Source organism: Canis lupus, chromosome 10 (genome assembly GCF_003254725.2).
Source record: "Canis lupus dingo isolate Sandy chromosome 10, ASM325472v2, whole genome shotgun sequence".
Classification (NCBI taxonomy): domain Eukaryota; kingdom Metazoa; phylum Chordata; class Mammalia; order Carnivora; family Canidae; genus Canis; species Canis lupus.
Genome location: NC_064252.1, coordinates 8671905 through 8698045, shown reverse-complemented (window position 1 = coordinate 8698045; position 26141 = coordinate 8671905). Strand labels below are relative to the sequence as shown.

Below are 26141 nucleotides of genomic sequence, written 5' to 3'. Positions count from 1 at the left end.
GCAATATATCAATATCACTAATTATATATAATAAATACCCATTTTGGTATTTATCCTTAATTTCCTATCATATACCTACATGTGTATTTAAGCGTAAAGCCAATTTACTAGAACCTACATCCCTCAAGATCAGAAAGCCAGACCTATAAGAGAAAGACATTAAGACATGTATTTCAAAATCTGATATAAGTGATTTTTTTAATGTTATCTTCAAGTTTTTTATTTTTCTTTTTTCTTTTTTTTAAGTTTTTTTAGTTTTTGACTTTTCAAAATGCTGTTTCACTCCACGAGTCACCTACACAAAAGCTAATTTGGCTAGAGAGTTATACATATACAAGTTGCTTAAAAGATAGCTTCAAATTAGCAGGCAATTTCATCCCCAAAATATCAGAATAATTGTTTGAATCTATTAACGGCATTATGCAGAATCATCAGACTAACCAGTTGGGCATACCCGAACCATGCTTTGTGCACCCTGCTTTCTTTATTTGTGAAATAGTAATCTTTTACCTGTTTCAATTGCAACAAAAAATTGGTTAAAGAACAATTGCTAAGCAATTGGAGGATAGGGGTGGCTTGCACTGTTATCTTGATTCTGGACGCTTTCCACTGTAGAAAAACAGGATATGCCACAATCATATGTTGAAAGAGATTAACTGATAATTGTACAATGCTTGATATTAGAAGTAATTTAAAATGAATTGCTGTGCAACTTGCAATTGTTACAGGAGTTTATAATCTAGAAGCAGATATAGTGAGTGCAATGCTTTGATCACTCAGCAGACTGCTTGAGCCAAAAGACAGCACTGGGCGGAAGCAGTAAATCCAGACTCTAGGCCCAGCCTCTCAACCCAGGAGTTCTATGACCTTTGAAAAATCTCCCAAACCTCCCTAGCTTGGGGTCCTCTGGAAGACCAAACTCATGATTTATCCATCACATGAGGTGGTGCTTTGCAAATTACTCTCCAAATTAAATGTACTGTAATTACCATTCATGATAATCACTTGGTGATGATTTCGGTTTGGTTATTTACTATTTCTGGCGAATAGAACTCCACCTCCCCCAAATGAAACATTTCCTTTTTGTTTCCACCAGGAAATCAAGCTGCTCTAGGCAGTTATCGTGAATGTAAATTTGTCAGTGTTGAGTCCTGTTCCATTCCGGCGACAAAAATGAACGTTATCTGTTATCTGCTAATTACCCACAGAAGCCCGTATCTCACCAACCAAGAAGCCAAAAGACCCGACGTAGCTATGGGTGCAGATATTCTGTGATTTAATCCATATTCATTTTCAAGATGAAGGAATCCTGCCCTTGGAACACAAACAGCCTCTCCAGGCCCACTGATGCAGTGTTTGACAGGGCTGTCAGAAACATTTTGCTAACATTTGACCTAAATAAATATTCACTGTGACACCTCGAACCTTTTACATTCGATGCTTTTTACAGTGGCTCCCTTAAGCCAGGGACCCTTGCTCTGCCCCCATCAGACGATGTCTCCGTCTGCTTGGCCGGCTTTTGTGACTGCGGTCTTTCCAGCTTTCCCCAGAAGGTATTTTTCTCTCCTTAGATCATTTTACTGTGCGCTTCGGCATTCCTCCAAAATTTCCTCAATAAATTGCAATTTATATTGCTTTAAACTGTTGACTTAAAATAAACCAATTAATTAAAAAAAGAAGAAGAAGAAAAACTTACGCTTCTCTTCATTCCTAGGGTAAATTGACTCCGTGTCTACTTAACTTTGCAGGTTTTGGGGCCACTACTTTAGTGAAGTGTCCCAAGTTTCAGGCGTTTTCACCAGCAAAGCCACCAGTTCCAAATTGTGTGTTTTTTGGAAAATATATAAATACCTAAGTCCTAAATCAATATACAACAAAATACAAAGCAACTAAAGGGAGGTGGTATTTCCTGTGACACCTCAGATCTTGGCACTTGTTCTTTTGTTTGTGTTCTTCGAAATATACATATATCCTCGGACTAATATTTTTATTTACGAGCAATGTATTCTCTCTTCCTTCTTGCATATCGCACTTCGCCTTGCTTCACTTTCTCTCTAATCAGACTATCCTGTCTCTACGACCACCTCACTCTACACGATGGAGATAGAAAATTTGGGATTAGTGGTGGTAAGAAGCACTCTGGGACAAGAGTGAAGAAGTTAGAATCCCATTAGGGCCACACTGTGAGTTTAATAATTAAATCCTATGGCTTGAAAAAAAAAATCCTATGGCTTGAGCACGTCAAAGATTTGGTTGTATCAGAGATGACCAACGAGATCAGAATATTGTTCTACTTTCCTCTGAATGTAGAATATACCAAAACATCCAGTCCTCCTCCCTCATTTCTGAGTGGCTGTTTTCTCATAGCGTGCTACCTACTACTGAAACAGATCTGGGCATCCAGGAGTCACTGCGTTTTGTTCTCGAACTTGCTGAAAAGCATTTCTCCAGGCTCAATGTGTGAACGGTCATGATAGACAAAAGAATACAAATTTGCGGTCTTTTTTTTTTAAGGGTTCTGGGGGTTGAGTCTTTTAGGAAAGACAGAATTTTTGAATCAGAAAGAGCTGACTTCCATTCCCATCTCCATCATTCACTAACAGTATCACCTTTAATGTTATGTAAAAGGTCTCATTTTTGTGTAAATGGAGATATTAGAACCCAGCTCACAAGGTTCTTTAGGAGATTAGTTGTGAGGAATGTGCCTGGTACAGAATGTAGCACATAACAGATGTTCAGCATTGTTGGTTTCCATTCCATGGTAAACAGATTATCATCAGCCTTAGCAAACTCCTACCAATTCTCCTTAAGACACTGAGATTGGCCCTTTAATTTTACTAATTTTTTGGAATGGAAAAAAAGTCTTTAAAGTGGGATGATCCATATTGTGAACAAACATTTGAACTTCTTCAAGAAGAGGACTCAAATCTTACCTCTGTGTGGAGCCACAGACAAAGACTGGCACATGGCTGGTTCTCAAAAAAACGAATTAAGATAAAAAACAAAGGTAATCAATGACATCAATTTTTATTATACTTGAAGCACAATTCTGTGTGCCTAACATAAAAAGACTTAGTTTCCTGATCTGCTTCTGTGTATTTCAGATATAAGTTCTTTGATTAGATTTTCAAAGATCAAGTGGGTTAGTAGTGGTGGCTTTTCTTTCTTAGGCATGTGTGTGTGTGTGTGTGTGTGTGTGTGTGTGTGACTTTTCACTCTGTTTGAAAAGTTCTGCTGGTGTCCTTGGAATAACAAGGACCTAAAAATAGGACTCAACAGGAATTGGTGGAGAATTTATGAATTCAGGTCATAAAGCTTCCATTGTTATCTGGTAAATGATTAACACCTGGCTCTCCAGGAGGAAAAAAAAAAGTGTGTCATGTATACACCTACATAAGTTTATTATAAATTTTGTGACATAAAGAATGTCCATCGAACAATCTCAAATATAATAAAATACACAATACTCTATTTGTGCATTCCCAACACCTGTAACTTCAAGTTTGAAATGTTCTTTCTTGCAAAATTCACTATCAGTTTTTATCATTCTATTTTCAAATATAGGGTCATAAAATCAGACTATAAATCAATGTTTGATTACTTTTCCATTCAGCAAAGAAATGTCCATGTAATAAACTAAGTGCAATGCCAACATCAACACAAGTTGGTATTTTTGTTTATGTGAATGAGTAAAACCAAAGTGAAACAAGTCAGAACTTCACTCATTCATCAGTGATGTGACTGACTTCTTTGCTGAATGGGATAAATAGTTTTTGAACACTCAACAGGTATTTCCTCAAGTATTTTTGTGTGTGCTATTCACAATGTAAAGGCTACAGACACAACACTCTTAAGTTTAACTTGCATTGTTAAAATGTTCTTGATAAGTTTTTTAAGTCTGGACAAGCGTCAAAATGATATGGTTAGCCTTATTTGTAGCATTTGTCAATTTCTGTGACATAAATGCTCCCAACGTGGACAATACCAGGCTACCCAGCTCTGTTCATCATGGAACACTGAGTTGGAAGAGATGCACAGTGGCACACATTATGTACTTTCTTCTCCACATAGATACAATAAGCATAAATAACCTCAAGAGCACCAGGAAGAGGGGCACCTGGGTGGCTCAGAGGATGAGTCCCACATCGGGCTCCCCACAGGGAGCCTGCTTCTCCCTCTGCCTGTGTCTCTGCCTTTCTATGTCTCTCATGAATAAATAAAATCATTAGATTAAAAAAAAAAAAAGAGCATCAGGAAGAGTAAAATTTAGTAAAATAATTTGGAACTTGTGAGCTTTGCGTATTATCCTTGTTTTTAATATCATTTATTTAAATTTATACTTCAATTTTCAAGAACTGTTACGTTTAACCAGCAGCTCACAAAATTCCCGAAAATGTAAATAATCTGCTCCGGGTTGGCTCCTGCACACCCCCAAATCTCCCCTAATACCTGTGGCTAGTTCACGTCTAGCTGGCTTTATCCATAAACAGGTGAGTTTAGTGTGTCTTTAGAAAAAACTAGAGCATCTATTGCATAAATTGGGCTAATTTTGTTTAGTTGTCTTTTCGAGGACAGGAAACCATAAAATTGTTACTGTGGTCTCTGTCCTCAGTTCTGTTCATTTATTACAGTTCACAGAGTTGGTCAGTTTCCTTTGACTCAGTTGGTCCTTGACCAGCGGCTAATGTGAACCTGCTGTGGGTACTCGGAGGAAAAGTTAATGCCCCTTGTCTGATTCCTACCTGAATCCCGCACAAGATATCAGTCTGATAAGCTCTGATCTCTGGCACTCACTCAGCTGCGCTCCCAACTAGGAACAGATCCTACATGGCTTGCTAACACCCTGGAAAGGAATCCTGGGGAGAAGAGCCTGACCATGCCCTGGGGAGTGGGAACAAAATGAGTTCTTGGAATAGCAGTGTGGGAAATGCTAAAAGATCTAGTACTTTCATAACAAAGTCTCATCACATGCAAATTGAGAGCAGTAAACCCATACTAGAGGATGGAAAAATGTTCATTACTGTCCTTTCTCTCCGAGAGAGACAGAGTAATGACTGAGATACTCCAAGGGGATCTCAATTCAGACAAATCGTTTTCACTGTCAACACTGCAAACAGGACCTCATCTGCTACTAGCACTGAGCAAAGCGATCTAAACTGCATATACTAAATAGCCTAAAATAATGAAGTAATTATCCTATAAGTCAGGGTTTTGGAAAACAAAATATTCAGATGCCTGAGACAAATGGTTTTTCCCCTGTTGTTGGGTTTTATTTATTTATTTATTTTATTAAAGTCCTCACACAGCTGCCCCAACGTCTGACTTTATGAGAAGTTGAAAAACCCTAGTTTCAAAGAACTAATTACATAGGTGGCAAAAGTGTCAACAGGGAAAATGTGATAGTGCAGTTCAAGATGAACTAAAAATATCCGTTCCTAAGGATGTGGTGGGACGTTCATAAATTAAAATGGAAACTATCCAGAGATGAAAAGTCTTCAAAAATCTCATCGTCAAAATAACGTAATTGTGGAAAATAATCACTTTCTTCCTTAGCACATGACAATCAAAGGGTAAAGACCACAGCAAAATGTCTACAATGTAGAGAATATTCTGGAGTGAATAGGCTTTTCTTCAATAAGCTTTCAGAAATTTGGTCAGAGCATTTCCGTGAAATTCCCTAGGCCAGAATTCTTCTCACCCAAAGATAAAATTTGACTGAATCCTTCATCTTCCTCTACTCAAACCTTCTGCAATTCAGAAAGTGTCGTGCGATGACCCCAAAGGCAGATTTGAAAGTGTCCCTGTCCTACGATGATGAGCAAGAAAGCCAGTGAAGTGGTGGACTGAGTTCTGAAGCAGGGAATGCAGGATCTAAAGCCACTATGGGAGGGTGGCAGGAGTTAAACACAGGTACTAGAGAGAATAAGTCAACACTGAAAAGGACTTGTTCCCAAACGTGCCATAAACTACAAGCCATGAAATACAAGGCGATTTGGAAACACTTGCATATTTGACTTAAACCTTTAAGTTTGCATCTGTTTGGGAGCATTAGTTACAATTGGACAAGGAGCAAAATGGGAAGCTCACAGCCACTGCAGTTTGCCAGATGTGGCTGCAGTCTGGCTCCATTACCCTCTAATACCAGAGCCTCCCTGGGCCCCAGTTTCCCCACCTGGAAGATGGGAACAATTGTCACGCGACCCTCCTGGGGTTGCTAAGAGGATTCAGGATAATGGGAATCAAGTGCGCAACCTAGCTGGTGCTTAACCCACATGGCTATTGTTGGGATCATAAGAGATATAAATAAAATTGAAGCCCTTGAAGGATGTCGAATATATTCAGCAACTATGTATGAAACATCAGAAATATTGAATAACATAGATATTTAGAAACTCATGAAGCTTTCTTAATGGGGAAAAAAAAAAGATGCCTAGTTAGCATGTTTTCAGGACTGATGGAATGAGGCTCTGCAGGAAACACCAGCCGCTGCAGGTTTCCGTTGGGACCTGGGAGCTCCACTTGCAAGAGTGGCAAGAGTCACTGAAAAGATCTGAACACGGCTTCATGATTTACAATGGAGTATAAGGAACTGATTATAACAAACAGCATTAATCAAAACAACAAAACCTGAAGGAAAATGAATAAAACACTGTTCTAACCGAACAGAATGATTTTTCTACCCTGTTGAACTTTTCCCCCGCCTCACCTACACTGCCCATGTATTTAGAAATGTACTGACACAGGGATCTTTGGGGGACCGTTATGCACATCTTCGCTGGAAAACAGCCTGGCATCATGCTTGTTACCCAAAGGGACTGAAGGTCACCCTGAGCCGCCCCAACCCCCCCAAACCACGTCACAGCAGAATTAAAATGAAGAATTAATTAACATCAATGGCTTGTAGAAGCAAAACCATTGTGTTATCCTTTCCCATGGACGACTCATTTATCTTTCCTATTTCTCTAAGAGAAAATGGTTAACATCCTTCCTTGCTCGTAGTCACTCTCCCTAACATCCCTTTTGAATTTAAAAACACCGATCGGCATGTCTCCTCATTTTGTGTTCCCCCATCAATCTGTTTTTGTCCTTTCCCCTGGCCCCCCAAACACCCCCCACCCCGGGCGATCATCAGTAAATGCATTGGATATCAGTAAACTATCTCAGGTTAGCATGCCTGAAAGCCTACTTGTTCCCAAGGAAGATTTCCATGGAAGATAAGAATGTTTTTCCTTTATCTTCCTGGACGCATCAAAGGAGGTAGATAACACAACTGCAAGTTTTCTAGCTCACAACCTGGTGCCTTTTCATCAAAAACTAGCACTCTGTCACCGAAGATAACTCCGCGCCCTCCTTTTTACTTCTTTGCTATTGCAGGGATCAGGAGATGGCCCATTGATTCTATGGAAACAATACCCACCAGGAAGGAAGCTGCCCTCTGAAGTCCGACACTGACAACATTGCTCAAGATGTTCCAGGCAGGGCAGTCCCACGAAGTCAGATTCTTATGTTAAGTGTTTGTTCCCACGGACTCATTCATCACAACCAGCAGATATTTTCAGTAATTAAATGCCGGCATGTGAGAAAGATCTCTAAACCAGATTCTTCATGCAGTGTTCCTCCAATGTTTAATCAATTAGAAAAACACAGACCTCCCCGCAGGCTGTGGAGCTACTGGAGATCCGTTTATAGAATCATCTGAGGTCCAAGAAAGGCCTGCAATTGGCCGTTGACTTATGAGCAGCAGCAAAGGTCAGAAGATGTGCTCCAAGAAATGGCCATGGTGCGCGCACACACACAGAAAATGTACATTCATAAAAAGGAGAGGAAAAGACCAAAGGGGAAAGAGGGGGGGAAAGAAGCCAGAAGGGGAAAGAGAGAGAGAGAGAGAGAGAGAGAGAGAGAGAGAAAGCACCACACCTCTGACAACAGCAGCTTTGTGACCCCTCTGGTAATGTTACCCAGTTTTGTTTATCATGAAAAGATCCCATTAATGCCTCAGCCCCATCAAACAGCAGACCAAGTCCATGAATGGCACCTATCAGAGCCCAGGGTAAATCCAATGATTAGAGGGAATTCGCCAAAGGGCCTTTGTAGCTGAGAAAAATGCCTACTCCAGAGAGGAATGCAGAAAATTTCTGGGAGCACAGGCCCTCCTTTGTTGGCAGTCTGGCGGTATTTTGGAGCAAATAAAAGGACAAAAATGGGATCTTAGATGCAATGAACATTTGAAGAAAATGTTTTTCAAAGACTTCCTTGAAACATTTCTTTTGAAAAAACCAAAAAAAAAAAACAAAAAACAAAAAACAAAAAACAAAAAACAAAAAAAACACCCAACCCGATTACTCCGATAAAGATGAGCTACAGAGTTTGGACCCAAACCACCATTTTACAGTGGTGCACAACCCTGGAGATTCTCAACGGGAATAGAGTTTCAGTTAGCTCTCCTTTGTCCTGCTCAGTTTCCTGGTTAAACAGTAAGCCAAAGTTAAAACTTTACAGATAAGGAAATACGCGTGTGCACACACACACTCGTTCACTCACTCCCCTTCAGACTCATGGACAGAACAAACTGAGACTTAGCATCACACAAAGGCATCGGGCAAGGAAAGGGGAGAGCATCTAGTAGTGAACGGAGCGTATTAACCAAACTCAGACCAGAACAAAAGCATAAAGAATATGCTGAGCTATCACCGTTATCAAAACACGCCTACAACCAACCAGCAAGAAAATCCACCAGGCGGACTCGAGAGGACTTGGAAAGATGGGAAGTCAAGGCCTAAGGACCCTGGGCCTTGGGAGGTTTGGCTTGCGTGCCTTCTGTACCCAAGCACAATATTTATTTACTAAAAACCCCTAACTAAAGAATGGCAAGAAGAAGACGCCCAATGTCCTTTTAAGCATTCAACAGCCTCGTCTACTAGAGCACGCCAGAGGAATGTGAGGCCCACTAGACTTCTTTTAGCCCAGCTTTCCTGGGGCAGACAGCATCCTTCAGGTTTGCCTGGTGAGAGGAAGCTGCCAAAATAGAAAAATGAATCGGAACGTCGAGGTACAGGGGTGTTTTAAACCTTAAACCTTAGGTAGTCATCAGGAAGGCACTGGGGACATCTGAATTTCTCATTTTTCTAAAAAAGTCCCCCCCACCACCACCACTGCCAAGGCCCAAACAATTTTAATGACTTTTCTGCACAATGTGCCCCTAAGTGTAATACCTTTCCTCATAAATCTTGTTATAGACTTATTTTATGTTCCATCTTAATGTTTGCTGGGTTGAGGGAGGAGCAAAGTAATAATCATGTAATTCTACTTGAAGGTTTTCCTCCCCTTTCTCCTGGGCTGAAATCTAATAAAATATTATTTATTTGCATCTTTGGATAGCTATTCACTAACATTTTCAAAACTGTAGTAAAGTGGTTGCAAAGGTGGTGTCTCTATTGCTTGCAAATGTTGTTCGTTTTATTATTTGTTTTAAATGCCATTTTACTGGTACCAGTGGATTTACATTATAAAGCTGTAGAAGGATGCTATTTGGGGTATACACAACAAACGGGAACCTTTGGTTTGTGCTTCTCGGGACTCACTTCTGTTTGCCCATGTAACCATATAAAACCATATTAAGTCTCCCAGACTTCCCTTCCAAATAATTGAGCATGCATAATTGTGGGGTTATTGCATCACTGTTTATGACCAACCTTGCCCTTTCTAAGAGTTACTCCAATAAGTCTCTACCTTGGGGTGTACTCCCATAAAGTTTATACATCTGTGCACCAAAAGGGAGAGGTCAATTTCACTTTTGCATCATTAAATATACAGTTTTGCAAGCACTAATGAATACAATACTTTCTCAACATACCCGATGGCTTGAAACACAATTGGCATACTTTCCTGATGCATTTTGCAAATTTCCTCCTATGTCTGGACTGAAAAAGCTTTATTATTAGAGTTCTTATGAATAAAGTGGTTAGTTTTGCCAATGTAAAAAAAAAAAAAAAAAAAAAAGATCCATTTGGAAGAAATGTCCAGAGCAGAAATAAATTTAAGCACAGGACAAAATAAATGCTCTCAATGACTCTGATGCAGGATTCCCTATAAATGGAGTGCACCTCTCTACCACTACAGAGTTCTCTGAAATCTAGCCAAATGCATAAATCCTGGAAATATCTCCTAAAAGATAAGAATGAGCTTGGAAAATAGATCATCAAAGAAATATGCAGTGCCTATAAAATAAACCACACACACACACACACACACATGCAGGCACACACACAATTTTCATTTACAAGATCCTCTTTCACTAATCTAGCAGATGCCAAAAGTTTCAAATGAAGTTTTTCAAACTGCAATCTGATTTTCTATTTAAACCAGAATTCTCAGCATGATTAAAAAAAAAATACACACACACACACACACACACACACACAGTGGCTATAATACAATCACTGGAGTCATATGACATGCCTGTGTTATGTTGGCCATGGAAGAGAAGAAAAATTAGTAAGGACTATGAATTCAAAAACATGACACTAATGGTGAGGAACATAAAATTTTCCCTCCTCTGTATCACCTTTTTATAGTACTATAATCTTTATAAAAAGGGGTGAATTTAAAAATACCATACAAGCTTTCTAATTCAGCTGGTGACATTCTTGGGTCCTCAGAGCAAAAACAAACCCAACGATAAGCGACAGCCATCCTGTGCAAGCGGGACTGCCAAGAGAGTCAGAGAGCCAGACCTAAGTCTTGCTCTTCCTCCTCTTAGGAGACCCAAGCCACTCTGATATCTTCCCCCTTTTAATTCTCATCCCCAAAACTCAACCAAAACTTAAACTTTTGGTCAGTTAGTTGCTTAACTCTTGGAACCCTAGCTCTGATTTAGCTCTTTGTCATTAGGGACGGTAAGGCCACGTATAAAAACCACGGAGCTGAAGGCCAAATCAGAGAAGGTGCTGACCAGCCCTGGCTCTGGGACCCTACAATGTGCACTACAGAGGAACATCCTGTACAAGGAGGTGGTTTCCAAACCAAGCTCTGCTCTGTCTCCATTTACAAACGCAAATAAAACCTCCAAGTGGACTCAACGCTTCCCCCTCTACCTCCACTTTTTAAAACTTTATTTGATCTATTTATTTTTCTAAAGGTTTTACTTATTTATTCACAGAGAGAGAGGCAGAGACACAGGCAGAGGGAGAAGCAGGCTCCATGCAGGGAGCCCGACGCGAGGCTCGATCCCGGGACCCGGGGATCACGCCACCCAGGCGTCCCACTTTTCAACATTTTAAACTCGAGTTTTCTGGAAGAAAAAGGGACCTTGCTGTTGAAGAGAGAAAAACCATAACAAAAGAGGTGATTTGTTCTTTTGGAGCGTGTCTGTTGGGCCTGTACGCCCGTCCTGTTGCGGCCCGTCCTGTTGCGAGGCTAAGTGCCCTGCATCTCAGCTGTAACCGCACCGACTGTGAAGACACAGGAGATGCTGTGAACAGAATAGGTCTCGCTGCGGCCCTCGAAGGTCCTGTGCTAACGGCAATTAGAGACGGAGCTGTAATTCCACCCCTTCTTCACGCAGGACCTTGTCTCCCCTTCTACAGGAAATGGGGGCTGCGTTAGTGGGGCATGACTATAATAGGAATCTGTGAGTGTGGAGCAGTGTAGCCATCAGTATAAATCTGTCATAGACACACTCGCAGAGGAAGAGGGACTTCATACACTGCAGCCTTTACACTTTTTGATGCAGATACAGATTTATGGCACACGGGAAGCAGAGCGCCTTTGAGCCAAAGGGGCCCCGTGAATCAAGGCCATTTTGTAGGTTTCCGCCGCTCGAAAGAGCTACACATTTATAATTGTGCTTGAAGTCAGCCCCCTTCCAGCCCCAGGAGGCAGCACCATTTGGTTGAAATAAAACGGAGGACTTTTCCCAACAGCTGGCCAGCTCTAGTTTAAGTTTTAACAACAGGATGAATGGATTGAGGACTGCTAAAGGGATCAAAAAGCATTATGCCAGACTCTTAGAGACCCTCTCCCTGGCTACACTGTCTCCGTGCATCAGACTTATTCAGAGATGATGAACTCCGCTTTGAAAAGTTGCCTTGCATGGTTCGGCCGCCACAGAGGACTCTTTCACCAAGATACTCAAAAATGATCCAACGGAGACCTTGAGGAAATGTCTCGAGAAAGCTTCAGACAAGAGAAGGGAAAAAAAGAAAAAAAAAAAAAAAAAAGAAAGAAAAAAAAAAGGAGCCAAGCTAGGAGTCCATGAAAAACCAGGCCGGAGTTGGTGTTAATTAATTAAAAACACAATTTCAAAGCATCCTTAATAGAAGACTTCCTCCATGCAGCCAGTATCTGATTCAGGGAGTGACTCAAGCAATAAAATCACAGTTGGGACGACTCTTGCGGGGCTGGCAGGCCAAGTTCAATATTTTCCCTATGAGGCATGCCTGTACTATAAAAAGAATGTGATGTTTGAAAATGAGTGTCTCTGCTCCCTGTGCGCTGGCATGAAAAGCCTCCCCTGGCCCTCCTGCCACATTTCAAGAGTACAGTATGAATCACAATCATGTGGCGAGGCCTCCCTGCCAGAGGCTTTCACGCCGCCCTCGGTGCCTCCCCCAGGCCCCTGCCAGCTGCTGTCCACCGGCCAAGGCCCCGGGCGCAGAGGGCGGCCCTCGGCCCACGGTCACCGGCCACCGGCCCGGGAGGCACGTTCCCGGAAAACCCCGGATCGCCGCACTGGGCCGCAGGCCGGCCAAAGGGCTCGGACTCCTTTTCCTTTTCTTTTTTTTCTTTCGTTTCAATGTATTTAAACTCCAGCTGGCGGGGCCACACAGTGCGCTACTGGTTTCTGGAGTAGAACTCGGGGCTTCGTGGGATTAGGTGCTTTAAATCCGTGCTCTCGGTTGGTACTTCTGAGAAACGATCATGGATACCGAGGAAACTGAGGCCCACGGGCAGGGGGGGAGTGGCCCGCTGGGTCCCACAGCAAAGGGCAGCTGAGCTCATGTCTCTGCTGCTTTCTGTCTGTCCTTCTGTCTGTCCGGCCTCCTCTGATTCTGGAGCTAGGGTTCGGAGAAGCCACAGAGTGCTCTTTGCATCTTGATCTTTGTAACACTGAAGCCTCTCTCTCTCTCTCTTTTTAAAGATTTATTTATTTATGATAGACATAGAGAGAGAGAGAGGCAGAGACCCAGGAGGAGGGAGAAGCAGGCTCCATGCTGGGAGCCTGATGTGGGACTCGATCCCAGGACTCCAGGATCACGCCCTGGGCCAAAGGCAGGCGCTAAACCGCTGAGCCACCCAGGGATCCCCTCTCTCTCTCTCTCTTTTTTTAAGATTTTATTTATTTATTCATGAGAGACACAGAGAGAGGCAGAGACACAGACAGAGGGAGAGGCAGGCTCCCTGAGGGGAGCCCGATGTGGTACTCGATCCCAGGACCCCGGGATCAAGCCCTGAGCTGAAGGCAGATGCTCAATCGCTGAGCCACCCAGGGATACCCTGAAGCAACTCTCTTAGCTACCGCTGTCCCCTCAGTGCACACAATGACACTGTCAGCAATATACGTTTAGTAAAATATTTGCCCGCCAGACTGGGACACCTGGGTGGCCCAGTGGTTGAGCACCTGCCTTCGGCTCAGGTTGTGATCCTGGGGTCCTGGGATCAAGTCCCACATCGGGCTCCCTGCATGGAGCCTGCTTCTCCCTCTGCCTGTGTCTTTGCCTCTCTCTCTCTGCGTGTCTCTCATGAATCAATAAATAAAATATTTAAAGAAGAAGAGAACTGAGCAGCCCAGGTGGCTCAGCAGTTTAGCACCTGCCTTCAGCCCAAGGCCTGATCATAGAGACCCGGGATCGAGTCCTGCATTGGGCTCCCTGATGGAGCCTGCTTCTTCCTCTGCCTGTGTCTCTGCCTCTCTGCCTCTCTCTCTCTCTCTCTGTATGTCTTTCATGAATAAATAAATAAAATCTTTAAAAAAAAATAGTTGCCAGGTAGATTAACATCCATAAACCCATCTTCCACAGCCATGGGCGAGGAACCCACCCCAAACCTAACAGTTATCCCCGAATGCTGTTCCAAGGTCATAAAGGGAGCTGGGAGGGTGTATGGATGGAAATATGACTGTAGTTCAACATCATGAATCACTACTGATGGAACCACTCAAAGTTTATCCCCTACTTCCATCTGCATTTCCTTTGTGTTCATTTATTGCTGTGGTTAACTACACATTAATCGACTTGCCAGTTTTCTGGCTCAGTCTCTTGTAAGCCTAGCATTGTCCAGCCCCTATGAGGCAGAAATGGATCATGAAACCAGGAAGCTCCCCGGAGTTACAATGCTTGTTTATCCCTGTCTGCTAAGCGGCCTGTTAAGGTATGGGGGTTTTAGACTCAAAAGCAGTATTGGAGGGGCTGAGTTTCTCTGTTTTACACCGAAAAGACAGTTTGCTTCAACGGCTGGGAAGATACAGAAAGGGAGGTGCAGGAAGGAGTGGAAGGGTCAGTTCACATGCAAAAGTGTCAGAAGAAGCAGTAAAGTGGTCTTCCTAATCTCCACCTAATCCCGAAAGGAGTTAGCCCTTCGCGGAGTTCTGGTCTACCTGAAAGGCAGGGTGGAGATGGGGGTCGAGGATGTTGGTTTTCAAGGCACATGTAAGCTAGCTGAGTCAGTACTGTAATGTGGCTGCAAATAAATACATACATACATAAATGAAACAAAGAGAAAGATTTACATCGTAGGCAGCATTACAGCAACACATGATTTAGAATAATAATACTAGGTGCCAATCCCGCTTTTCTTTGCATTGATCAAATCCCAAGAATCTATTAATGAAAGATTAAGTGGGGTTTTGAAAGGACTCAAAACTAAGACCTATTACTATATTCAGTCCTTCATTCATTTAACAATTATACCTCGTGCTAACGGCTGGACATACGGAGATCCTTATAACATGGTCTCTGCCCCACTGGAGTGGACTATGATGAGACAGCACAGTGTTCTAAGTGCTATAGTGGCCTGTACTTAGTCATCATTAACTTTGTGGTATAATGAGTTTTGAGATCTGGGCAACTCTCACCTTGCTTAGTGGTTTTGCTGATATAATTAGCCCGGAGGAATTTATCAGATCCTGTGCTAGTGAAGTACTCTGGGAATTGGTGATGTTGTTGTGCAAATCCATAATTGTGGCAATTACAGAAAAAAAATAAAGTGGGTAAGAATGCGTGGGGAGACAGTCTGGATATTCTTTGGTGCCGAAGACAGAAGGATCTTTCAGAATGCTCCACCATATACGTGGGCTTAGGGTGTTGAAACAAAGAGGGAGTCACGTAGGACAGCTCTGAAGCCAACCTGCCCTGTCTGGCTCTATCATTTACTCCTTAGCTGCTGAATTCTCTAGCAAATTGCTTCACCCATCTGTGCCCTGGTTTCTTCATCAGTAAAATGGGGATGATACTAGCACTACTTTATGGAGTATTTTAAGAAAGAAATGAGACAATCCTTACAACAGACCTGATAAGTGTACTTTGCTATGGCCTAAGCCACTTGGAAACTAAGATTTGTCAGGAACTCCCCACCTACCTCTTTAGAGTCATACCTCAATTCATTCACCATTCTACAAAACCAGAATATAGTGTCTTACACCTTGTTGGTCTCATACACCAGGTTTCCCGTTCGCATTCCTGGAATGGAAACTGTTTACAGTACTCACTCGTTTTTACCTGTGTGTGTATATAGTTATTTACTATATATGTATTTATTACATATTTACTATGGCAGGTGACCTGGACATCTACTGTATCTCTGAGCGCCCTTGATCCAGTGCTAAGGTCATTCTGTTGGGAAAGAGAAGGAACAAATACCAGATGACACCGGCAACTCACAGTGCACTGAGAACATTTGAATTATAGAAAAAAGCCTTCTTTCTTCGTTACTGGGACATGAGGAAAAAAAAATTGATGGTGTTACTGTATTACTCACAAGGATCAGTCTTATCAAATCCAAATGAAAGAAGTCTTCAATATGTAGTTGGACTCTAGAGGTTATGTGACAAAGTCATAAAGAAACCTTTAGTAGATTAAATCAGGGCCCAATTCATATTTCTTTTAAAAGATGCTTAATACTTCTGGTATTTTGGAATAGATGGGAGTAGGGTGAGTAACATCAAAAGTATAATCAGAAATGCTATCGGGCTTGTAGTGCTCCTCGCTAGCACACACGTGGAGGGCAGCTCACTGCTGGTAGAAAGGACGCAGGGTCGAAGCCAAAGGAGCTGAATAGGGGTGCATCTCTAGGGCAGCCTGGGTGGCTCAGCAGTTGAGCGCTTGCCTTTGGCCCAGGGTGTGATCCTGGGGTCCCGGGATCTAGTCCCATGTCGAGCTCCCTGCATGGAGCCTGCTTCTCCCTCTGCATGTGTCTCTGTCTCTCTCTCTCTCTCTGTGTCTTTCATAAATATATAAATAAAATCTTAAAAAAAAAAAAAGAAGTGTATCTCTAAAAAGGGATGCTGGTCCCCCGGCTCCTGAGTCATCTGTGTTATAAGAGTTACAGGAGGTAATCTGATCAAAATGCCTAGCACACTGGAAGCACGCTGTACATATTGGTGAGTGAATCCATGAATCACAGGTGTAAACAAAGCTTTACTTGAAGGTTTCTTTTTAAAAAAGTATCTGTGCCTCCCTAACTCGCAAACTACATCCTGTGCCCCTAATCCACGATGGAAAAGGGCACTAATAACCTCATAGAAACAAAGTGCTATTTCCTACAGCCTTTGTCAAGGTGTCTGTTTGCTTCTTTGTAAGCGAGACAGAGCAAGGGGAAACTAAACCCAAATGGGTGATCTAAAAAGACACATAACGCCTTAGGATCAAAGGGAAGGAAGGCATGATTCGAATAATAAACCCAGAAGTTGTTTTGTTAGGTTTTAAAGCTTATCTGTAACAGGCTGTATGGACTGCAGAGCTTACTCTCAAGGACCTAGCGATCAAAATGCAAGGGATTTTTACTGTTTAATTATTTTAATTATGAAAGTTAAGATCTATCATTCTCTAAGATTTTTAGGACTTCACAGATCCTAAGCATAAAGTATTTTTCATAATATTCTCCCATACGATGATTCACTGGAATGCCCAACTTTAAAAAGAATAGTGAAGATAAGACTTTCATTGCTTTCATCAAATGGGCCTTCGAGCAAGTCACGGAACTTCCGTCTTTGAAATTCCCCGCTAAAATAACACTGATTGTACGGGGGCCAGTTGTGTAATGAGCTCTTTATAGAAAAGGCATCGCTTAAATTGCCAAATAAATAGAGTGAGGTAATTGGCCTTCTACAATTCTGGGCCACGAAGAACACACACTACTTTCCAAATGAGCTCAAAGTCATTAAAAATCCCAAGAATTTCATAATCCAACCTATAGTTCAAGAGAGTCTTGCTTACTTATTAAGGGGTGCTGGAGGAAGGTAATGAATAAAACAGGAAATGAGACATTCAATAGACTGTGCCTTCAAATAGCAAGAGTGTGTTCAAGATAAGGCCAAGAGCAAAAGTGACCACTGCCAGTTGGCTCTTGGCTGGGAAATTAAGAAGCTCTGTCTGGAAATTTCTCTTGAATTCAATGGTACGCCGCCCTGGATGGATTTTTGCCTCCCTCCCCAAACACCACTGTGTTGTCTTTTAGTCAAGGTCCACGTCAGGAATCCCTTGCAAGAATGATAGATCAAAAGAAGCTCCTCACCAGGAAGAGGAAACGAGTCCATGGGTGCTAGAGAATCTTTAACCTAAGTGAACTCTCAGCTTGAAAGCAGTTTGAGAACAGTCCAGCTTGAATTCCTCTCAGTGGCCCAACCTCTTAAAACTGTGCACTCTTTATGTAGTCGATGAACGTTTTTAAAGAATGGTGACAACAGAGGAGCAAAGATATACATACATAAGCCAAGTTCCAGAAGTCTGATTTTTTTTTATGCAGCAGTTTACTTAAAAAAAAAAAAAAAAAAAAAAGACATTTCTGTGGCATAGATATTTGGTCCTATCAAATCAAATTTTACTTTTATTTTTAAATTTTATTTATGTATTTGTGTATTTATGAGAGAGAGAGAGAGAGAGAGTGTGTGTGTACGCACCACGGAGGGAAGAGGGGGACTTTGAGGGACAAGCGGACTCGGTGATGAGCCCCGATCCCCAAGCAGGGCTCCATCTCATGACCCTGAGATCATGACCTAAGTGGAAACCAGAAGTCAGATGCTCAACCGACTGAGCCACCCATGTGCCCCTCAAATCAAATTTTAAAATAATTTTGAAACTTTCCCTCTCAAATTACGTCACAAATTTTTTCATATCATTGTTGTGATTGTTACCATTTGAACCAAGAAGTATGGGTGAGGTGTCCTGCCTTGAAATCATCTTTAAGAAGGAAATTGGTTTGAGATACCTAGAGTGTGCTGTAAGGTGCATGAATGATCCTGCGCCTCAAAGCAAACTATTTTCCGGCATGTTATTTATTCCCAGGGATTGCACACATTCCAGATGACATCACCAGGGCTGCTAGTGCACAAGAAAATAAGCAAATGAGACACACATTGGCTCATGTGGCAAATCATTGGGTTTGCCAAATGGAAAAGAACAAAAACGGGGAGGGAAAACATTTTGTTTTCAATCTACAAGGATATTAATAAAAGTCAAACCCAGCATTCTGTGGCTACATTTCCCAGGAAGAAGAGCCTCTTCTGGCCAAAAGAACATAACAACAAACGTTTGTATCTAGAAATATGTATCTCGTGATGTCATTTAAAAACCCACTATTTATCATAACTAGGGATGGAAACATATTTCTCTGAAATTTGGACACCAAGAGAGAAGTTGAGGACAAATTCCACCTCAAATAATCTATAGTTCAGAGTAAATCTACTCAGTGAGGGTAAATTGATCCATTATATGTCGCAGCTTAAAATCAAAAGCTTCTCTAGATAAAATGCTCAAGAAAAAATAAACAGCAAGTCACCAGCAAAAGACAGGAATAAAGGAAGAGAACATAAAAATTTCTTTTATAAAAATGGGAAGGCTTCCTATGCAAATGTCATTTATAGACACCAGAGAAAAATGAAAGAAGCAAACTGCGAGTCGCTGGCTACCAATTAAAAGTAATCAGCTGGAAGGTTGATTATTATTTACTTTTTTAAAGATTTTATTTATTTATTCATGAGAGACACAGAGAGAGAGGCAGAGACACAGGCAGAGGGAGAAGCAGGCCCCACGCAGGGTCCCCAATGCAGGACTCGATCCCGAGACTCCAGGATCACGCCCTGGGCCAAAGGCAGGCACTAAGCCACTGAGCCACCCAGGGATCCCCGGTTTATTATGATTTAAAACTTACAGGACACTAGTGTAAGACAATTCCAGTTTGGAAGGCATCAGTGATTAACGACATGAGTTAACACTTACAAAGCACTTACTACACACCAAGAGCAGCCTTTTATATAATTAACTCATTTAACGCTCTCAACAACCCAGTGTATTAATACAGTGATCCCCTGACGGGCCTCATTCTGGAGCTGAGGCAGCGAAGGCCCAGAGAGGTTAAAACCTTGTCCAAATTCATGCAGGTGCAGACTATCAGCGCATGTTAATTTAGATGAGGCTAACTGACATAAAAACTTAAAGATGCTAATAAATGTGGAGCATTTGGAAGCCTAATTCCACGAAAATATGAAAAATTTTGAAAGAGATATTTCACTTAGTTAAAGCAATAATGCTGAACTATGCAGACCTCTTACTTTGAGGATACAGATCACACACGCACACGCACAACAACCTTCCTTAGAAATAGTGTAAGGGGGGGATCCCTGGGTGGCTCAGCGGTTTAGGGCCTGCCTTCAGCCCAGGGCCTGATCCTCGAGTCCTGGGATCGAGTCCCGCATTAGGCTCCTGCATGGAGCCTGCTTCTGCCTCTGCCTGTGTCTCTGCCCCCTCCCCCCGTCTCTCTTGAATAAATAAAATCTTAAAAAAAAAAAAAATAGCGTAAGGGCCAACGTGAAGTGTGAATTTTGCCCTTGACAGCAAAAGGAAGATCTCCATGTGTGCTGATACTGATCAGTTTTACCAACTGGGCAGCCACGAGTTGGCAACCGTGGCAGTTTTCCCCCGAGGGCCACTGGACAGCACACGTATGAAAACATTACACGAAATTGTTTTTCGGGGTTAAAAGAGGCTTTTAACCCCTTCCCGAATTCTCCAATTTGACTGATACGTGCAGATGAGAAAAACAAGCGGTCCCCTGATTTTTTTTTTTTTTAAAGATTTTATTTATTTATTCATGATAGTTACACAGAGAGAGAGAGAGAGGCAGAGACACAGGCAGAGGGAGAAGCAGGCTCCATGCACCGGGAGCCCGACGTGGGATTCGATCCCAGAGCCTCCAGGATCGCGCCCCGGGCCAAAGGCAGGCGCGAAACCGCTGCGCCACCCAGGGATCCCCGGTCCCCTGATTTTAATAAAGTAGGATTTATTGGGAAAGCAAGGACTGGTTATTGTAAACTGTGCCTCTTTCTGGAAACGTTTAGAATTTTGAAAGAAGTCACCTCGGCAATATAATGTGGTCCAGCCTTCGGTTTCCAGGGGGGAGAACTACGTGCCAAGGACATGAAAGTCAGGTTAGCATCAGCCTTCCGAGGGAGGCAGGGAGGCAGGCCATAGCCCAGTGGCTCCAAGCACAGGTGCACTTCTTAGCTGAGGGGCTTGGCAAGTTCTTTTACTTTTTTGAGGCCTCACCGTTCTCAGTGCAAAAGGTGGAACACGAGGGAGGTGGTTGTGGATATTAAGCGAGGTCCCAAATACAGAGCAACCTGTGCAACACCTGACACCCAGGAAGCACTCAGTAAGCGGCCACTGCTGCTGTCCCGTCTTCTTTACTCTGACCGGTTAGTGTCAGAACTGGTGCAAAGCACTTTTGCACCCAGCACTTTTTCTTTTCATTATAAATAATCCAAGGCGTTGCCCCTTTCGTGTACCCTGGGCCTCCAGGGGGAAGATCCCGTATCCCTGTGTTTCCCCCAAACCTCTGCTTTCCTTCCACCCTAGGATAATCCTCCAGCCTGCTGGCCAGGGTTTTCCATCCGAATGGAATTTGGAGGGTGCACATCCTAAACTCTGTCTGGATCAGGAAGGCTCCCGATGCGCTTTCACAAAGGGGATAAACATAGGTTCAGGAAGTCTGAGGCGCAGAGATTCCGTGGCTCACATGCCCGGCTTCCTCATGATTCAAGCCGGGCTCTTCCTGGAAGGGGGGGTGGGGTGGGGGACAGCTTGCCATTGATGAAACTTTCCAATAACATCAGAACTGAACAAAATCCTACAACCAACCCGATGTGAACTCCGGGGCGCTCGCCCCTCCTTGTGCAAAACAGCCCTGTTTTCACGAACCCTCGGCCTAGGGGTCAGGAGATTCTGATCCGTCGATCCATCGGCTCCGGATCTTTGCTGCTCTCCTCGCCCTCAAGTCCTCCCTCCAGGCCCCGCGCCGAGCGCTCTGCTGCTGAAGTCTCACCACCCCATCCCCATTTTACAGACAAGCAAACCGAGGCTGCCGGGGCGACGCAGGGAAGCCTCGGGGCCGGGGTTCCAGTCCCCGCACCAGGGCTGCTGACGTCCACCTGCTCCCTCGGGGAGCCCGGCTTGGCCACGGCCTCCGCGGGCCTCAGTTTCCCGGCCTGGGGCGGCCGCCGCGGTTCCCTTGCTGCCTGACGGCGCGGCCCGGGCGGGCTCCTGGGTTTCCGGGCTCTGCCCTGCTCCGGGTCCTGCTGCGCCCGGGGCTGCCCCTGGCACCGCACGCACGGGGGGGGGGGGGGGGGGGGCCTCGGGGAGTCGGGGCGCACAGGGAACGACCGACACCCACACGCGCGCAGCGTGGGCTCCGCAGCAGGCCGCCTCCTCCGGGGAGCCCCCGGGGCTGCGCACCCCAGCACCGCGCCCAGCCGAGAAGGTGTGGGGCAAGGGCGCCCGCCCGCAGCCTCTGCCCGGGCGCAGGCAGGTGTGCAAGGCAGCGCCCCCCCGCCCCCCACGACCCCCCACGCGGCGGGGCAGGCTGCTCTCAGCCGCCCACGGAGGGAGCCCGAGCAGAGCTCTGCCCTCCAGCCCGTGCTCCCCCTCCTCCTCCTCCTCTCCCCCTCTCTCTGTCTCTCTCCCTCCCTCCCTCTCCCTCTCCATCTCCCTCCGTCTCCCCCACCCTCGGTCTCTCCCGCCCTCTGTCCCCCCTCCCCCCTCTCCTTCTGTCTCTCCCTGCCGCCCTCCCTCCGTCTCTCCCCCTCCCCCTTCTGTTTCTCCCTCCCTCCCTCTCTCCCTCCCTCTGCCCCCCCCCCCCCGCGGTTCTGCAGGAGCGGGTCCTCAACCCCCCCCTCCCCCCCCCCCCCCCCCCCCCCTCCCCCGCTGTCCTGCGGCTGCCAAGCAGCCTGGCTTCATAATCCTGCAAGTGGTTTGTCGTGACTCCTGTTTCCGCCCCGGACCAGCGAGCCTGGGCTTCACCCGAGGCTGTCACGGGGAAGGCGGCGCCGCCTCTGGGAAACAGAATCAGATGCGGGTTCACGGAGGACCCACCCGGGAGGACCCACCCGGGAACGCGAGCTGTCACCGGACAAGGGCGTGGGGGCCACAGCACCGACCCCGCAGCCCCCCGCAGCCCCGGAGGACGGAGGACGGAGGACGCGCAGCTGCAGGAGCTCTCCACGCCTCTGACCTCGTGACCCGGATAAATAGACAAGTAGGATTATTCTCCTTCCTTAAAAATATACCTGACGGTCCAGGGCAGCTTAAATGGATCCTGACTTTATCAGTGAGTTCTTTAAAAAAGCAAAAGGAACCTCCGCCCCCCAAGACCTAGGCTCCTGGAATAAGGATCTCTTCACCAACGAGAAAGCCTCCAACACTCACATACACAGTTGCCAGGAGATCTCCAGAAGGTTCTGAGCAGCTTCCGTCTGATTCTCAGGCAAAACACACACTGCAACCCCAACAGCGACCTATCGCCGAGTCTTACTCTTCTCTGCTGCCTAGCTATGCAAGTTTAGGCAGGTCACTGAGCTCTGAGTATGTATTGTATTCGCTTTCTTAAAAGATTTTATTTATCTATTTATTTATCTATTTACATATTTATTTACTTATTTATTTATTTATTTTAGAGAGCAAGCAAGCACAAAAGGGGGCGGGGGCAGTGAGGGAGAGGGACAAGCCAAGGTGGGGGGGGGGGGGGGCTCGACCTCAGGACCCTGACATCACAACCTGAGCTGAAATCAAGAGTCAAGTCGCTGAACTGACTGAGCCACCCGGGCGTCCCTGTATTTTATTATCTTCCTATGAAGGGACTGTGCTAAGGATTCCTAATTTCCCATGTAGTTCCAAAGTGAAATATTTGTTTAATGAAAGAATCGATTGACCTCGTCAGTGGCAGTTTTGTAGCTTAATCCTCAAACACAAGGAGCGATCAATAGGTGCGGCGCATAGCACAGAAATAAAGCTCCTTGCCGCAGCCTCGGAGAGAAATATTTTTACCAAGTTTTTCTTGCTCTTCTTGTAAAACACACACACACACACAACCACGTCATCAGGCTCTATGATTGAGGAGATGCCAGTGATAGAGGGTGGGGGAGGAGGGTTTATTTATTCGCTTTGAACTGGAATGTTTCGAAAGTGCTAGGCTTTTCCTCGAGGAAGATGCTCTCTCGTCCTCTGTTATCTCCAGTGATCGAGAGGTGAGTGTCAAAGGCTTGTGAATGGATTTCAGAATGTGCAAGGGACACCTCCCATCGTTAGCTGTCTACGTTTTTTTTTTTTTTTTTTTCTAACCACTTGCATACTTTTGGTCAACCACTGTAAAATAAACAGCCCTTCCCAAATGTTTTTGTTTTCTTTGACAGCACAGCAATAATTCACTTGGAATGCTGTAGACTAGAGGAGCACTCCAGTGCTGTCCGGAAGGCTAGCTTTCTATCATTTCTATTCGCCGGTTGCTTTTAAAAGTCAGACGATGCCAGACTGAAAGGAACATAAAACACAGTGGAAGATGCATTTATGCTTGTATCTTGTTTTCCTACCCCCTCAAAATATATACAACATGAGTGTCTAGCCACACTTGTGCCCGTGCATCGTGTGTTTATGCATCCTCTAAACGTATATTAAAAACAAGACTCCCCCCTTAAGTGTTTGCTGCTTTTGTGCTTGTACTTCTGTTTGATATGTGAGAAGCAGAGCATCTAAATTAAGACACGGTTTAGAGGTCATGCAAGAGAGGATGGAAATGAATATATATTCCTGCCTGGAAAGTTGCAGAAAAGCTGTCCTAATACACTCGCGGCTTAGTTGAAAATGTTCTTCCCTGTTTAAAAATGCTCTTTTCTCCAGTCAGTCACCTACTAAGGAAGTTTAGGGAAAAAATGCATATAAAAGTTGGTCTAAAGGGCTTTATCTCCTTCCCTATCGTGGGTGGGGATCTTTGTCTCTGATGTGTAGAACAGAATTAAGTGTGTATCTGGGTGTCAAAAGTGGAAGGCCAGCAGCTGACCTGGGGAACAGTCCAGCCTCTGCGCACTGCGGCTGGGAGAGCTTTCTAGAGGACAACATTTGAAGGAGGAAAATTGTGGAGTTTGGAAGTGCTCCGTTTTCATCTCAACCAGCCTCCTCTCTGAGAAACCTGTCTCTAGCGTGCACAACCAAGCGTGAATGCGTCCTGTCAACACAGGGTTTCATTTCAGAGGCTGGGAGTGGATCAGCTGAGCCACCTCACCTGCGTTCCTTGCAAGTGGCTGGAGCCCTAGGAGCCTGGCTTAGCTTTGGGCTTCTCCAGCAGAGAGCAGTGAAACACTGTCAATAAACTTAATTCTGGAAACCAGAGTAGCTTCCAAGCTAAGAAAATGGCCAAGGCAGACCTGGCAGGCTCATCAGAGTTGCAAACAAACTGGGGAAACTGGGCTTGGCGATTTGAAAAGCTGGATAGGTGCTGGAAGTTGGGAGGTCACTATTGATAGGAGTGCGTATCCCGAGACACTGAAATGTTAGTCCCAGCAGCACCGTGGAGCAAGACAGACGACACAAAAGAGAAAGCATATGCTTTCCCAAGGTAGTTTCTCATTTTCACCACACTCTTATTGAATTCTTAGACATTTCCGAGGCCACCTTCCCTTGCACTCTGCACTGTCACAATGTCAGCTCCTGAATCTCAATGTCAGGCCACCTACCTCGGCAGTTCTTCAAGCACCCCTCGTTTGCAGCGGAGGAGCTGCTTGGTAGATCAAGTGCAAGGAGCAGTTTGCACATATGCATCCTATAGGAGACGTGGCTGCCGAGAGCCAATTTTGAGAAACTTGAAAACAGCTTTCTGTGGCTCGAGTTCAAGATGAGGTTTGTAGTGGGGATGTGTGAATGGCGCTTCCAGGTGAAGTGATTTACGACATTACACATGACCTTGTTAACGGAACGACACAAAAATGCAGAAACTCCCCAACACCCAGCCCTTGGCTGGGGTGTGAATGGGTTCTTCTCCTTCCAATGCACAAAAGCTGATGACAGAGAATACGGGGGAATGGACTATGTTCGTGCTAAGCTGCTCTCAAAGAGAAATATATATTTGCACAAAGGAAGTAGGAGCGTTTGCAATCCCACGACGTGGATTGTGTATGATCTGGCCTGTGACTTTTCTTGCATTAAAAGGAGTTTAATCAACTATTATTGTTTTTAACCTAAGAGATTTCAGAGAGACTATTCTGAAGCCATCTAGTCCGAACGCAACCAAAGCAAGCGGAGTGCTCACTCGCCTCGCTGAACTCGGGGGGATGCCCTCTGTATCCCTCACACCATCTTTTTACTAGTGGCTCGATGAGCTCCCATTCGGAGACTTCTTACCGCCTTCAAGTGCGGGGCTCGGATGCCAGGTCCCCCGTGCGGGCTGCCAAGATGCTAAGCGAGGCAGAGAGCACTGCACATCAAAGGGGAGAGGGAGATGGCACCCTGCCCGACAGGCACGCTGTGCAAAGGGCGAACTTCGAAGAGACGGGCTCACATCAAAAGCCACCGTGTGTTTTACATTCCCCCAGTGACCAGGCTCACTTTACCTCCCCCTGGAGCCTCCTTTCAGCCACTCGGTCTCTCCCTTCTCGAAGGACAACTCCC

At 44.7% G+C, this 26141-nt stretch overlaps 1 protein-coding gene and 1 long non-coding RNA gene across 2 annotated transcripts in view; one reads left to right on the top strand and one right to left on the bottom strand.

The window, feature by feature from the left end:
- Nucleotides 1-26141, bottom strand: part of HMGA2 (high mobility group AT-hook 2) — a 145488-nt gene that overhangs the window by 66117 nt on the left and 53230 nt on the right. The window lies entirely within an intron of this gene.
- On the top strand, nt 22421-24175 carry LOC112677904 (uncharacterized). Its single transcript, XR_003147272.3, has 2 exons — nt 22421-23066; nt 23894-24175. It is a non-coding gene; the product is annotated as an uncharacterized LOC112677904 (long non-coding RNA).